The following is a 17,683-nucleotide window of genomic DNA, read 5'->3' as shown; positions in this document are numbered from 1 at the left end:
CTGTCTTCTGTCTGCTAGACCATTCCTGAAAGAGATTTAGTATCTCAGCACAGTCAGGCACCTATCTCCATATATCTAGATTCTTGATCCATATGCTGAAAGCTAGCATATACCTTAAAACATCTTTCACTCCAAGATATCTAGGAATAAAACCACTCTCCTTGGAAAAAAAACTTCAACAGGAACAAAACACAGTAGTCCATCTGCTACACAGCAAAGGTCACAGTGAATACATCACATAGATTATCTGCTTTATGTGTTGGCCTCTCATTTAATAGAGGCCAATTGAAGCTCTCTGTCCTGATATTCAAAGCCTTACATTGGACTGACCCAAGCTACCAAAGCGATTGCCTCTGCCTTAGTGACAATGACAGCTACGTTCCACTTGAGCAGTGAAATTGTTGTTCAGTAGAGGGAGGTTCATGACTATGAGAGACAGAAGAGTGCCAAATCATCAACTGATGTAAATAGCCATAGCTCCATTGAAGTAAATGGAAATCTGACTATTTTACACAAGCTGAGAATCTGCCCATGTATGTTCATTGGACCTGGATAATGGAATCTGCAAAAGATAAGACTCACAGATTTCACCATTTGCCAAACTAAATGCATAGCTCCTTTCTTTGATTTAGGTCAATATTCACACCATTTGATAGGTTCTTCACACCTGAGCCTAGGATTCATACATATACATAGTTTTCCCTTTTTGTTTATATTTCTCTTTCTTTAAAGCTAATGCCCACTATTTCAACTGCAGACTGGGAAGGAAGTGAGAAAGAGAGAGGGAAAGATTGTTACCGAGAATATTTCTGTCTAATAGCCTGTGGGTATGAATTGGGTGTTGAGTGTTTCTCAGATTTTTTCCTATTATTAATTTATGATTTTACACTATGTGTATTTGTGGATGTTTTCACAGATATATTTTATGGCGGTTCTTCTCATCAAGTTTACTTAGCAACTTTAACTCTAGCCTAATAACATTGTTTGTTTTGGAGTGCTATTTGTCCTACCATGCCATCCAGAATCCATTATATTTTCCAGTTCCTTCATGCAACTCTTTTGAAATAGGTACTGGTCAGGACCATACCTGTTTAAAGTGTTGTTCAAACATTGCTATTAACCTTTCTGGGAAGTGACGCTGATGCTTTCATGATCTATCGATGGTCAATGCCAGCTTTTCCAAAGTAGTTGCACTTTGAATAGTGGGTATTTTTCATGTTGTATGCATACACTGTACAGATAATTTATTAGAAAAATGGGAACGTGGTTTCTCTCTTTACATTTTCAAATAATGGCAGAACCCAACAGTTCTTGTGAAACTCAGTAATGAGCCATTTTAGATTACCCTATTGACCTACAGATAAGTTCAATCTGCCACATTTGTGATGTAACCAATAGTTAGAACTGAGCTAGAGATGAAGAAATGAGTCTCTGTACAGACCTTATGGAGTCCTGCAGCTTTCTTTAGGGTAAGTATGTCATCCAAATGCACCCCTCTAAGGCAGCAAATGAATGTGATAATGAGCAGGAAAGAAATAATTTTTCATCAGAAATCAAAGAGTTATCCTTAATCTCTAAGGACAAAATCTAGCAATGTATTGAGAATGTTGTTATAGTCCGAAAGATTATTTAAAAAAATAAAATATGGGGGAATTCACACATGCTTAAGGGAATTAGTCACCCAATCTTTGAAATTCAATGGAAGCTGGTCCATAACTTCTGTATGTGCCTTAGGTCCCACTCTAAAATAGCCATATACTATTAATTGTGCTTTATGGGACAAAAATTACAAATACAATTAAATATTGTGCGATTTGTATACATTTTATATAATATTTCATATTTTCACCCAATAAACTAACATTTTGGGGCCTGCTCATACTATGAGACACATTTCTTTGGGATTGGCCTTATCTTCAGCATGAGTTCTGTTGTTAAACCACAGCTTTCCAATGTCTAGGGGAAATTTTAACTTTCCCTTAATGTTTTTTGTTGCTATCATTTAATGAGCAGGTTACTGCAGCTTAAAGTTGTTCACCAGTTGATTCATGTTTCTTCACTGGATGTCGGGGCTCAGAGAAAATAAACCCCTTGCAAATGCTGGAAGTACTGAAATGGGGTCATTAATCTGTCTACACATAGTCTACAACTGCTGTAGGCTTGCTCTTGCTGTTATGCAACATGAATTTAATCTCTCTATGAATTATTTTACATAACTGGAAAAATCTCAGTGTAAACATTTTTTTTAAAAGACTGGGTTGTGTGGCTACTCCAATCACTTTCCACACAGATGGCGTTCATCTTCCCTTTTCCTTCATAAGAGTCAGCTTGCCTATTGCTAGACATATGGGGTAAAACCATGCAATTCAACACCTGAAAGACCCGATTTAAGCCTGATGCTTATAGGGCTGCAGCAATTACAGGGTATGAATTGGGAATCTACAGTGAACCAAAATATGCTTACGTTCAGTTACACATCCCAACCGCAATTTAGATTGTGATCTATCAAGAGACCCAATGACTAATTAAAGCCTAGTGCCCAAATAATGTACACTTTTCTGTACGGAAAACACTTAGGTGAGGTCCACTGCAGCTGTGGAACTTGTAGTGAGTGAGCTGTGAGAATGCTCAGCGGGACACACAACCATTGTTTTTCTGTTGGGAAACAACACAAAGACCATTATTGCCCTGCTCTGTACATTGAATATAAGCAGCACACTGACAAGCATGTGCTAAAGTGCTATGCTGGATATGGGATTGTGACCAAAAAACCCTCTTAATGCCAACTGGCAAGGGGGTGCAGAGGGGTTACAGGAATCTCCTGAGTCTAGTATCTACATTTGAGTTCACTGAAGAATGACACGAGGTTTTAAATGAAAGGTCATCGTTATCATTGCAAAATGGATAGATGGATGTTGTGTAAGGAGTTACGTATATATACTAAAACATTCTTAAAGTCTATTGATGTATTGGTTACCAGCAAAGGTGAAAAACAGGTTTTCTGTTAGACAAGAAATATTTATCTATGTATCTATTTACATGTAAATTGAGTATTGTTTTGGTCACAATGGGTGTCCTCTCCCCTGTCTGAACCGAATCTAAGAAGAATTGTAAGAATTTAAAAAACAAACTAAATAGAGAAAAACGGGGGGTGAGGTGGAGGGTGGAGAGACCCTTACCAAGAGGTGCTGTTTAAAGATTAGTTTGAATGTATCTGGGGAGACACCCTGGCATCCCTAATTTAGGAAGAAAATGAACAGTGAACTTGCTTCATGAAAGTGGGATCTCAACCAGGCTTAATTGAAAACACTGGAGAGAACTTCAGGTGAGATAAGCTGTTTTAGACAGGAGGTTAACCTATAGTCAGTTTTAGTCTCTAGAAAGTGCATTATGACTGTTTTATATGTAACCATTTGTTTCCAATATTCTTATTCACCATCATTTGAATGCCTGGTCTTTGATAATAAACTTATTGATGTTTTCACTATAAATACATGTAAGTGCTGTGTGCTAGTCAAAGTGCTCAGTGGTTTGAGCATTGGCCTGCTAAACCCAGGGTTGTGAGCTCAATCCTTGAGGGGGCCATTTAGGGAGCTGAGGCAAAAATCTGTCTGGGGATTGGGCCTGCTTTGAGCAGGGGGTTGGACTAGATGACCTCCTGAGGTCCCTTCCACCCCTGATATTCTATGAAGCTGGTGTGTTCTGTTCCTTTGGGAACAGCAGCCTGGTATCTAAGTGTACAGTGGATAAGGGGCTGAAGACTGCAGGGAATGCTTGTACAGCTCAGGTACATGGAAAAAAGTATACATTGACTTTAACATAAGCATCTTTGAAAATTATTTTAATTTAAACACTAGGAAGAGATTCAAAAACTGCAATATAATCTAAAAAAAATAGGAAAGTAAAGATTTTTAGAAGTAACTGGAGCAGAATCATTCCACAAAAGGATAATACAAATATGGAATAAAGTGTCAGAGGTGAAACTCAGGATTTTGCCAAAAGACAAATGAATTTCACACACATAAGCAGTAAAGCCTTGAAGGCAATAGATCAGACAATTGGATACAACAATTCAAACTACATACAAAAACAACAGTGAAAGGCTTAAAAATCAGAAAAATAACCAAACTGTAATGCTGAGTATTACTGCACTGTGCAGGGCAAACAGGCCCAGGAGATTTACAACACATTCACATTTGAAAATGAGCATGTGAACAAAATCAATGTTTTGATCAGACTGTATGAAGATTGACATCCTAAGAAAAATATCACACTTGCATGCCATATGTTCAACAAAAAGCAGATGAAACTTTTTATCAGTTTGTAACAGACCTTCAAATATGCTCCAAAATCTATGAGTAGGAACATCTTGTAGCTGTTATTCATGAAAAATGTTTGGAGGGGAGACAAGACAATTATTACATTAAATTGTACACAGATTCAAAAACAATAATGTCATAGAAACATACAGAAGAGTGCAGGGAAAAGCACAGCAGCAAATGGACATGGACTGGTGATGATTTACAAAGTTCTATTAAATGAAATAATGTCAGTGAGCTCAATTAAACCGAAACAAGATACATAATGTGTGTAAAAAAAGACAAAGGGATAGAACCCTGATATACAGATGCAGATTATTTCCACTCTAGGTCATTGATTCACCTCCAGATCAGGTCACTAGGGATGATGTAATATCCTTCCTATTTCTATACCACTTCATATGTTCAAAACACTGTGCGGAAGATAACCTTCCCAACACTCTGTTGTGGTAAGGGGGGAAGTCAATACTATCATCCATATTTTACAGATGAAGACAGGTGATGATTTTCCATACAGGGAGTCAGTGTTAGAACCAGATTAGCATTCATGATCTCCTGACTCTCAATCCCCTTGCTCATTTTTGCAGACAGTACTGCCTTTCTAATAACTCAAAGTTGTTAACATCTGACAGCTAATTGCTGGCCTACATGGAATGAGTTTTTAGTACCATTTCCAAATGGTCAGTGTAGTCATCAGAACAACTCACTACAGTTAACTGGTTCCTTGGTTGGCATTTTTACCAGGGGCAGTAAGAATTGAATACCATGGAACCTAAACAGTCCTCTTACCCTATTAGAGACCATGGATCATCAGGTGCTCCTGTCTCACTTCCAAGAAGTGGTAGAAATCCACAAAATGCCCCATAATGCCTCAGGAGCCTCCTCTCAGAGCAAAACCAGAGACTTGTTACAGCAACTGTGCCTAGACCTCCAAAGCCCTCACATACAATGTCCCACAAGGCTGAATCCTTTCCTCCTCATAATATAACATTTCAATATAAAGCTGCTGGGAGATCTGGCAAGACAGCCCAAGTGCCAGCAGTGCAGAAATGATGCCCAATTCTAGATGATCTTTATATCAAATGTAAACAGCACCTTGCTTTCTCAACACCTAGGCAAAAATCTACAGTGGGCTAAGAGCGGCTGGCTAAAGCCAAACACAGGTGTAGCTAGAAGAAAGAAGGAAGTCCACTGAAGAAACGGCACCACCTCGAACATCCATCACTAATGACAGCATCTCCCCACAAACTGATCAGTTGGTCTACAACTATGGGATCAACTGGACTCCTCAAAGTTATTGGATGCCTAATAGCCACTGCAGTAAAAAAAACACAACACAAAATTTAAAAAACCCAAACTATGTGTGACTGACCAAAGACTGTGCACTATCTTATCCCATTCATGAACTCCAGGCTTGATTATTGCAACACATACAGCAATTAAGCCCTGAAATAGCTCCAGCTTGTACAAAATGCAGCAGTTTTTGTTTAGCATCACAAATTGCCAAGAACATATTATCCTGGTGCTCTACCCTCTGCACTGGCTCAATATTGAACACAGAGTTAAATTCAAGGTCCCTGTCCAGATACTCAAAGCCTTTCATTGGACCGGCACCAACTATCTGAGGCATTGTCTTTCCTACCATAACCAGGATTTCCCAAAACAGTTACATTCCACTGAAACAATGCAACTGTCAACCAACTAGATAAGCTTTGTGAATTCAGGAGACCTTGACAATGGAACTCACTCCTTCAAAAGATAAGAACGATTCTGGAGCTCACCATTAAATGCAACACTCTATTGCTAATTACTTGGGAGAAATGAGTTACTGCACTTTTGGGGGTACAAAAATCAATTAGATCAGACAGATGAGTGAGAATCGCTAGATGGATTCTCTCCAGTTTAGAAGTAAGGTGTATTAGCAGGCCGTGTGAAGCAAGCTTGTGCTTTTGCTGCATGTGATGTACTTTATGTGGAAAAGTAGGTGTCAGTCCCCATGGAAAACCATGGACAGTGAATTCATTGAAAAAAAGTGAATGGATTGGGGACAGAATTCAGTACTGAGATGAGTACTATGAGATTTAAATGTAGATATTACAAAGATTATGTGATAATGGACAATAAGGCATACAGAGAGATCAGTAAAAAGTGTTACCATAGGGACCATTTTGTGAAAGTGTATAGTAGCAAATAAATAAATGAGAGTGAATGATTTAGTGGCAGGGAGAATGAAAATGAGGAACTATCCATTAGAGCTGTGAAGCAGTGGAATTTGCATGATTCCTGGCATATAAATCTAGATATACGTAGAAAACATACCTTATTTCAAAGCAGTCACAGAAGCACAAAATAATTGTAGAGGAAATTTTAAAGTAGATCACTACACTGCATAGGTCAGCATAAAAACAAACAAATCATGAACCTCTTCCTATATATTAGGTCAGTGATTCTTAACCTATTCCATACCAGGAGTGCCACTGCATAGCTCCTGGATCTAGGCAGCATCCTCTGGGAAGAGCAAGTGGTTGCTATTCAGGTACCGGTGAAAGGCTGCTGCTGTACAGCTATGCAAACAAAGTGCTTTTACCGTCTTTTTTTTTTACATAGTAAAACAACATATACAAGACTAGGCCTAAAGACTCAGGGCTAGATTCTGATCTCAGTTGCACCAGAGTAGCTGGAACATAATCTATGCCTGAATCTGGAGCGAGGCACATTTGTGAGAAACATTAATGACATTGCCAGAATTATTGTGAAAATTCTCCTCCCATTTAGACACTGAACTAAAAAAGGTGGCACAGATGATACTGAGGTGAAAATAATTGGCTTATAGAAATGACAATTAATGGAAAGATTGGGTGGAATCCTGTGATTGAATTTTAAAAAGAGGCTTGGATAATATTATGGACACAAGAATTTGTATTCCAGCAAGGGCAGCCCAGAGTATCCCAGGGGGATCTGTGTACAACCTTCCCCCTTCCCTTGCCAAAATGAAGGCAGCCATCTCCATAGCATTGCACATCCTTACCTTGTGCCCCCGACAGGTCAAAGAGGGAGAGAGTAAGAGAATGGACTGGGCAAGGGTGAGGCTTCTTGGGAGCTCAAAGTATGGAGCTAGGGAAGGCACATCATCCTCCATTAGTCTTATAGAGATTCCTCAGAAAAAAAGTTAATACAATATTTAATCATTTTTACTTTAAAATTGCCTCATTTCATAAAAAATTTTCCATTTACAAACCTTCCATCCATCACTAATTTCTCAGTCATTAAAATCAATGTCAGCAATCTTATACACCAAAACATACACAGCATTTTATGGAGACTATGTTCAAAAGCTGGGCCACAAAGCTTTCTCCAGTACACACAGAGAAATATAAACATAACTTCGTGGAAGTACTGTACTATAAAGAAGCATAAACATCTAAATCTAACACCCCCAATTTTCCTTTAGCATGAGAAATTATACCAGAGCAAGGTGTGCGCTAGATTGAGGCTTATGCACTCTTCTGAAAGCAAGATCCTAATTTTCAAATGTCCTTGCTTGATACAAAAATGGATAATGGAACAATATTGTGCCTAGACATGTATTATATTTTCTTTGGCCTCTCTCTGGGCAAGGGAACTTTCTAAAAGAGGGCCCCCATGTTATACTCACCTAGGGGAAGTCCTCATACTATTACTCCATTTGAGCTGTGCTGTGAGAGTGCCTGCAATGGTGCTGGGGCTCCTGGAGCTGACATGGACACAAAGGACATGTGTGTAGCATGCCCTTGCATTTTGAAAATCTTTCATGTCCTGTAGAAAGAACAGATGGATGTCAACAAAACTAAAGAGCTGACATGACTTTCCAGTTCTGTCAACAACTCTTGTGAGAGCTGCTGCTCAGATAGATGCTCAACAAGTAAGAAGAGGAGTGGAGGATGTAAAAACTGGACTGACAGCTAGAGTTTGAGCTTGTCTATGTGTTCATATTGTATCTCTCATCTGTGTTTATCTTTGTGATAACTGCTTTGCACAAAGGAGCGTTTCCCCTCTATAGCCTCAGACAGTGCTCCTTAAAGTCAATCTGTTTTCAATCTCATTTACCAATGAAAAGAATTGAAACGGAACACAGATTACTTATTGTTAAAGAGTACATTGAAGCCTCCAGAGCAGCTATGTCAGACAATGGCCACAGTAGCTTCTGTGATTTCACCTGGTCCTGCTTCAGTGCTCAGAAAGAGAATCAGACAGTCCATGCAGCAGCAACTCCTCTACTCCCACCTATCTCCCAGCCTATTCTGTACACTGCCAACAGAGAGGCCCCATTGACATGTGCTGTCCTCTGTACAGGTACTACATAACCACTGGGTAACCCCTGAAATAGAACTCCCCACTTCCACTGCCAGGGATGTAGGGAGACTGAAAGTGGGGGCTGTATTACTCAAATATCTTCTCAACTTTTGTTTTTTTTCTTATGTATTTCCTAAATGCCTCCCACTGTTAACTGAAGGAGGGTAAGAATATCATGCTCAAATCAATCTCTTGTGCAAAGAATTGAGAACATATTCACCTCATCCCTTCATCACTGTCACTACATTTCTATCCATCTCCTGATGTAATTCAAAACTGTCCCCTTCCCAAGTTTCAAAACTCTCGCTAAACAAAATCTAGTCAACTTCCCCCTTCCTTTCTGCTCCTCCATTCTTGATTTCCTCTTCCCATGTTCACTCACGGTGAGTGTCTCTCTTTCATTTGTGCAGTCACAATGATCTAAAACTCCTTTCCTCTCCCTCTGAGCCACCATGACTTTTTCAAGTGAGTATTTCAAAATATACCTTCTCTCTGTAGTTTATGATTGACTCTCCCTGCTAGGTATTTTTTTCTTTTTGCTGCCCCAACTGAAGGAAGCTTTAGTATATAAAAATAAATTGCATTTCACATTTATGGAAAATGGTGATGTACCACAAGGTCCCAATTTTAATACATAAGCTTTGTGTCAGATATAAACATCTGAAAATTAGGATGTTGCTTCAGAAAAGTGAGCCAGACTCAGTATGTAGAGTGTCTCTGACTCTGGTGTAATTTCCCGTAATAAAAGAAAAATATGAAGGTTTCTTAGAGTTTATTCTTCTTTATATTACTTGCTTGAAAGGAATCTTTATTTTTCTCCTTCTGTAATGGAGAAAGATTCGTAGTACAGCATTTAATTATTTGAATGTAGTCTGTATAACAAAGCTGTGGATGATTTGATGCACAAGATTACTAATAATGATATCAGCTAACCAGAAAATACTGGGGGATGGAAGGTTTTGCAAATAAAAGAGAAAACATTATATGAGGTAATTTTAACCCCAGAGATGGCCCTGTAGCATTCATATGTCCTTCATAAAATGATGTCATTCTCAGAAATACTATACCAGCATTTCAAGGTTGTGAAGAAGCCCTTGGTTGGAGTTGAACATGTCAGCTAGATGAAGCATTATTTTCTTTATCTTGCTATCCTTATGTCAAGGCCATGACTGTTATGAGTCACATAAAGTACAGATATATATGCTAGACCAAATTCATCCCAGTCACCTAAATTAAGTTACACAAGGGATGAGACCTATTGTCTACCCCTAGTGCGGGGCTATTTGCCATGCTGTGATGTGTTTTCCAGAAATAGTTCTCACAGCATCAGGCAATCGGTTAATCAACACTGCTGCTGTGTTGTTCCCACAAACACTGCTTTCGGAATTCTACATCCAAAACTGAAAAAAACTCGCTTGTTCATACTTAAATGCTTTTGCTCCTGGCAGTGGTTCATCTTTAACCCTTCATCAACAAATAATTTACTTTAAAATAATCTGATGTCAATACATTAAATATAACTAATGTTACTTGATAAAAGGTTGGAATATGAGATTCTGCCTGTGAATGAATTTTCATAATTCAAGTAGATAAAGAAATTGCACTAAAAATGTGAAGATAACAGTAGGTACAGATAAAGGGCAATATACTGAAACAAAAAGAAAAACAGGAACAGCTTAACTTCTCACCAAATTAACAGCCTTCAGATTACTCTTGTAGGGGGAGAGGGGGAGGTGTTTTTGTTGTTTTTAACAAGGTTCTCTCTCTATTGCATTCTTGGTTAAGTGATTCACACTGCAGTCAAATGCTAAAAACAAACAAAAGCCAACCAAATATAAATACAATTCAGTCACATACTGTACCACAAATTAGTTTTTGCAGTTGCTCCATCTGAATATATATAATATTACAAATTATTAAATATATTTGCCTTCTTACCATTGCCCTCCAAGTCTTTCTTAAGTATCTTCCAGAAATGTAGTACTTTTTTGATCAAAATGTAATATGATCCTAAACATAAACATATATTCATTTTAATCCATTTCCTTCAGAGTCTACAATTATTCTGCAAGAAGAAATCAAAAAATATATCACTAGAATCCATTTAAGAGAAGAATTTGACTGATTCTGTCCTTAAGCATAAATTTAAAACGTACCCAGGAACTTTATTTTTATATATATTTTTTTCATTTTATTGGAGATAAAATATAGAGGAAAGGCACAAATAACTCAGAGCCAAAGAAAGAGCACTAAAAGAACAGTGAGTTCTAAAAGATATTCAAAAAACCAACAGTTTTTACCAACAGTCAATCTGTGGGAGTTCACCTAAGAGTGTCGCAATATACCAACCAATATGGGTTCATAGTCCTCTTGAGTCATTAAAAGTCAGCAGACAATGTCTTTGAGACAGCAATTTTCTTTTTCCTTGTAGTTAATATGTTGGAATCTGTAAAACAGTTAGTGAGGAATATGGACTAATCCTGAATGTGACAAAAACAAAAAAACACATTGACATGACTAACAAAAAGAGGATGCAAGTGGCCAGCACAATTAATGGACAAGCTATAGATTAAACAAGCAGCAGATTAATTTAATTATCTGAGATCATATATATCCAACCAACGAGACTGTTCCAAAGAAATTGGAGGAAGACTAGGGATGGCTCACTCAGCTAAAGCCTCCATTAAAAAAGGGTGGAAAAAAGCGTGGTATCTCAAAACGTATAAAGGTGCAACTAGTGAAAAGCCTAATTTTTCCATAGTGATTCACAGATATGAATCAGTGGAAGTTAATGTTGCTCACAAGAGGAAAATTGAAGCTTTTGAAATGTGGTGCTGACAAAGACTCTTGCGTATCTTCTGGACGGGAAAAAAAGATGAATCCCTATGTTCAAAATATTATTGGAGAGAAGCAGACCTTGATGTTGGAAACTTATGTACTTTGGTGACTTTAAGCATAGAGATGGAAATAATCTTGAAAAACTTATGGAAGGAATGCTAGAAAGTTATCTTAGGAGGGGATGACCAGTGAGGAGATAGATGAATGATGTGTGGCAGATCACTGGAAGGTCAGCTACTGAGTGCTCCAAGTTAGCGATGGATCATGAAGACTTCCCGAAATTCTGCTATAGTGTCACTGATATTCAGACAAAAAATTGATTTATTTACTTAATATTTTGGCTAACAGACTTCTCATAGGCTTAAAGTTAAGCACATGCTTCAATGTGTTGCTGGACTGTCACCCTTATTTAGTGAAAGGAAGTGCAGATTTCGGTGTCTTCTACAAAGAAATTATGATTAAGGCTAAAGATAACACTGATATGTCCCAGATGGAAAAAATATATTGAGCCTTTAGGCAATTCAAAAGGTGTGCTTCAGTTTTCACATCTGTAAAATGGGGATAATGATACAGACCCTCCTTTGTAAAGCACTTTGAGATCTGCTGATGAAAATCACTATATAAGAGGTAGGTATTATTGTTATTATTAATGCCACCATGAAAATGAAACATGAGCAGTAAGAAAGAAGCATTGTGAAAATAATGGCTTTGTGCTCATTGTGCTCAACAAGAATAGTGATCAGTATTTTCACAAGACACCCCCTCCCCCATACCCATAAAGGAGTATCAGAGAAGAGGTTGCTATGTTCATTAGTTTAATTCTGTTGGAAAGTTTCCTTTGGTCTTTCCTCCTCCATCTCTCTCCTCTTTAAATTATTTATAAATCAATCTTTATAATGTAATGAGTTTCAGTAACCCAAAGGGTTGAATCAAAATTGTTAAAATTAAAACAAAGCTTTTATTAGCTGTGACCGAAAAGCAAATAACAGAGGTGAGCAGAACAACAGTTAAACTGTAGTACTGCCTTTAATTTCATTATCACAGACAGACAATACTGTGCTCCTACTTTTTGACAGTAAAATACCAGTAATGATAGCTCCATAAAATTGAGACTGCAGATTGCTTGATTTAGAACCCTTTTCAAATGTTTAAAAATATATTTCCTTTTTGCCTCATGCCCCCATTTTATTTTACATAGGTGTTCAGCGGGACAGTGCATTAAGAGTTTATGAAAATGCAACTAGATTAATAGATTCAAAGGCCAGGAGGGACCATTGTGATCGAATTTGACCTGTATGACACAGGGCATTGAACTTTCCCAGAACAATTCCTAGAGCATATCTTTAGAAAAAAAATCCAATCTTAAATTGCCAGTGATGGAGAATCCACAACAATCCTTGGTAAATAATTCTAATGGCTAATTACTCTCTGTGATAAAAAATGTATGCCTTATTTCCCAACGGAATGTGTCTAGCTTCAACTTCTATGTATTGGATTGTGTGTTGATTGAAGACCCCTTTATCAAATATTTGTTCCCCGTGTAGGTATGTATAGAGTGTGGCTATGTCTACACTACCATGGTAAGTTGATCTATGCTACGCAACTCCAGCTACGTGAATAACGTAACTGAAGTCGACGTACCTTAGGTCGAGTTACCGCAGGGTCTACACCATGGGGGATTGAGGGGAGGAAGTCTCCCGTTGACTTACCTTACTCTTCTCGTTGGGGGTAGAGTACCAGGGTCGACTGGAGAGCGATCTGCAGTCGATTTGGTGGGTCTTTACTAGACCCACTCAATCAACTGCCGGTGGATCAATCTCAGAGCGTCAATCTCCGCTGTAGTATAGACCTGCCCTTTGTTCAAATTATCCTTAATCTTCTCTTTGTTAAGCTAAATAATTGACCTCCTTGTGTCTATCACTATAAGACATGTTTTCTAATCCTTTAATCATTCTCACAGCTCCTCTCTGAATCCTCTCCAATTGATTAGCATCCTTCTCCTTCTTGAATTGTGGACACCAGAACTGTACACCCTCCCACTTCCCTGGTTCTTGTCATGCACACAGCAAGCAGCAAAAGACCAGAAGTCCAAAGTGCAGACAATGTGATGTTTATTGGGGTTAGTTCCAAACAAGCATATTCATAGCTCTATACACCAGCAGAGCCTCTTTCCCAGTGTTCCGTTCCCAGCTCTGACACCGCAGAGCATTTACCCCCATGTCCCCCTTCCCAGGTCTAATGCTACAGAGCCTTGCCTGTGTCCCCATTCCCCATTTTCATTTCCCATACCCGGTTCCCCATTCCCACCTCCTCCTCCTTAGCAGGCCCAAATATACCTGCAATGCATGCCTACAGTCCCACCCCTTACAACTTAGGGCCATGTTCCATTTTGGGTCTGGGATCTTCATCCCACCCCTTTTGTACCCCATGGGAGGGGTAAGGAGTGAGGTTGTGCTGCGGTCAGGGACGGGCATTTCTTTGGTCTTTTAGTGTTTTATACCTCCCCCCCCCACACAAAAAAAGCCTTTGCCCCTCCTGACTAGTTGCTTGACTTTGCCTTGAGATAGGGGTTGAGGCAATCTTAAAGCGTGCTCTGGAGTAACACTTTAAACTGCTCTTATCTGTTCTAACAAATCCAGCTGACCAGGCAGAAGCAACATCACTATCTTTGTCCCTTGTTTACACACTTTAGTATAAGAGTATCAAAAAGTCAAACCCAGACTAACAAATAGACCTATATACTAACACCATGTAGTACCAAGTCTTACTGAAGTCGAAGTATATTATGTCAATATTATTACTTTTATCAATCAAACTTGTAATCACATTAAAAAAGAGATATTTAAGTAGTCTGATAGAATCTATTTTCTATTAACCCATATTGAATGTCATTAATTATATTACTCTACTTTAGTTCTTTATTAACTGAGTCCTGTATCAGCCACTGCATTATCTTACTCAGGATCCTTGTCAGGCTGACAGGCCGGTAATTACCTAGGATGGTCATCCCATTTACCCTTTCTCAATACTGGCACAACATTAGCCTCCCTCCAGTCTTCTGGATCTTCCCCAGTGTTCCAAGACTTATTGGAAATCACATTAATGGTCCAGCAAGCTCCTCAGCCAGCTCTTTTAAAAGAACTGAACGCAAGTTATCCGGACCTGAGGATTTAAAAACATCTAAATTTAGTAGCTGCTGTTTAACATCCTCCTATGATACTAGCGGAATGGAAAGAGTGTTATCATATGATATGATGCTTTTCCCAAATACAGAACAGAAATATTTATTGAACACTTCTGCCTTTCCTGCATTATTATTGATAATTCTAGTATTTCCATCTACTAATGGACCAATACCATTGTTAGGATTCTTTTTGTTCCTAATATACTTTAAACAAACAACAACTACTCGTTATTGTCCTTAACTCTGCTGGCCATAGAGTTTTCCTTGTACCTTGGCTTTCCTTATCAATTTTCTGCAATTCATAGCTTCTGATTTATATTCATTACTATCAATTTCTCCTTATTATTTATAGCTGCCTTTACTTCCCTGTGTCGGTTTTGTAACCAATAGGATTTTCTTCCTTCAATGTGGGATTGTGGTTTTGGGGCATCTAGTTAAGTGTTCTTAAACAATTCCTTTTTTCTGATTTAATTCTTCCTCCCAGCTGATTTGGTTCGTATGCTTTTAGGTTTGTAATATTGGCGCTTTTAAAGCACCAACTATATATTTGTCTGGACTTTATTCTGTTTGCACATTAAAAATGGGATCAAATCATGATCATTTTTATCTAAGTTACCATTAATTTGTAGTTCTATGATCAGTGTCTCTTTATTTGTCAAGATGAGATTTAAAATAGTATTCCTCCATAGTGATGCAACACTTTTTGTGTTAGGAAATTGTCATCTATAATATTTAGAAATTCCAAGGACTGACAGCATGAGACCTCCAGCATCGGTCACTCAAATTTAAGTCCTCCTTGATCATACAGCTTCTTTTTCCCCTACACATTTTAGCTAGGTGTTTAAGGAGATGGTCATCCTGTTCTCTGGTGAGATTTGGTGGTTTATAGCAGATACCAACTAATACCTCATCTTGTGCTTTGTCCGTTAGGACATTTATCCATAAGCATTCAAGATTTTCTTCTGAGTTATCAGTGACTTAGAAACAGTAAATACCATTTTTGACATAAACTGCCACAAGGTTTCAGTAATACCAACTAGATTGAATGTGTGCTCATGAATGAGCAATTCGGTTCCTCTTGTTTGTTACTCAGGCTCTCAGCATTGGTGTACAGGCAATTACAGAATTTCTTCTCTTCATGTTCTTTGGTTAATTTTGTTCTCAATATCTTGGTTTTGTGCTAAATAATATTTACCATCTCTTTACCCTGTCTTTTTGCTAATAGTTGAACACCGTCCTGTGATTGATGGAATAATCTATCATTGGATGCCAGTGAAATGGGAACACTTGGAATTGTGAACTGCTGAGTGGGATGGGGGGAAATGTCTTTATTAGTTAGGAGTTAGAAGCTTCTGGAAGGTGTGTGAGGCATCTAATAATGTGATTCTATTTAAGGTTGGCTAGCTCCACTCTACAATTACCAGTGACTTCATTCATTCTCTTTTTTCTCTAGGGTTCTAAGCATATCTGTGGTTTTATTATTATTTTCTAATCAGTGTAACAGGCATAATAAGACTCCACTTTTAAGAAGGCTATGTCTTCACTGCCAAAAAGTTGTATTTTTACATCAAGATAGCCAATCGGAGGTAGCTAACAATGTAAAATCCTAGTTGAGACAAGGCACTGTAGTTTTTACCTCAATGGAGCTAGTCGAAGTCAACCCTACACCCCCTCCCATCTGTTTTCACACTCACACCCCGTTGGGACAGACAGAAAAGAACTAAAAGGAAAAAAGAGAGGGGAGGCTTTGATTTTGGTTATGTTTCAATTTTGCTGTATATGTTTTAATATTATGCTGCCCATAGAGTAATAAATTACACATTTTTAGCTGCCTGCCAGCATCAGAAGATGAACAACAGAATCAGAAACATCTTTATTATAATTTTACTGCCTGTCTGTGCCATTTTTCTCATCATTTTATTGCTTTCCACTTCTGTCCAGGCTAGTAAAAGAATAGGATACCTTCTTTCTATTCAGCAGATATTTAGAGGATAATAAAAAATGAATTACTGTCCATTTGGATAATCCATTTTCACAGGCCTACTAATAAGGTGAAAAAATTATATAAATACAAATTCATATTCCCTTACAGTAACATGAACATTAAAATTACCAACAGACAACAGTTTAGAGCACCTGGGGCCAGATTTATAAAGGAATTTAAGCCCTTACAGACACAGATAGACTCCAATGGGAGTCTGGAGTCTAGATGCTTTTGAAAATCCCTCTGGGCACCTATCTGTATCTGTTGGGGCCTAAATACCTTTAAAAATCTGGCTCACAATCACCAACTGTTAATAAATCATGCAACTGCATAAGACATTCAAGTGGAGCTAGGTGATTGATATACATTTATTTACAGGAAATTGGGCGTGGGAGGGAATAGAAAGAGAAGAACAACATAAGTAACTCAAATTAAATTGATTGTGACTGAATGATGGGCCATTTCATACTCAGTGTGGATTCGCTACATGGTATCAGCAAAGAAAGGCAACAATTATAGCTCCTACAATCATAGAAAGAAACATTATATAACCCATATTCTTAAAGGTCACAGGATTCAGTCCAATTTTGTCTACAGGCTTATGTCACAAATAATAATAATAAAAAAATCAGTAAATATCATAGCTTCTATTTTCCAACCAGGTTTACCTTAAAGCAGAGGGAGCACAAAGAGCATTCTGCTTAATTTGACTCAGTAGCTTCCAATAGCTTCGGGCTACAACAGTTTAGGATTTAAGCATCTGCACTATGAATTAGAAGAAGAAATAGGTTTTGAATTTGTGATTTCATTTACATGTACTATATCTGTATGCTATTTTTCAAGAACATATTTGTTTCATTATGCTTTTCTTTGGTAATAAGCTTTATCCCTCCCTCACAACCTGAGAAATTGCTTTGCAAAGAATGCAGCTGGCTGTGTTTAAGCTCTTTCATTCTTAAGGTTTTTAAATGTATTCTTCATCTAGGTTTCTTTTTAAAATGATAGGTACCTGTAAATTCCATGTTT

Source organism: Emys orbicularis, chromosome 5 (genome assembly GCF_028017835.1).
Source record: "Emys orbicularis isolate rEmyOrb1 chromosome 5, rEmyOrb1.hap1, whole genome shotgun sequence".
NCBI lineage: Eukaryota > Metazoa > Chordata > Testudines > Emydidae > Emys > Emys orbicularis.
The sequence above is the reverse complement of the archived record's forward strand: the minus strand, read 5'-3'. Positions refer to the sequence as shown.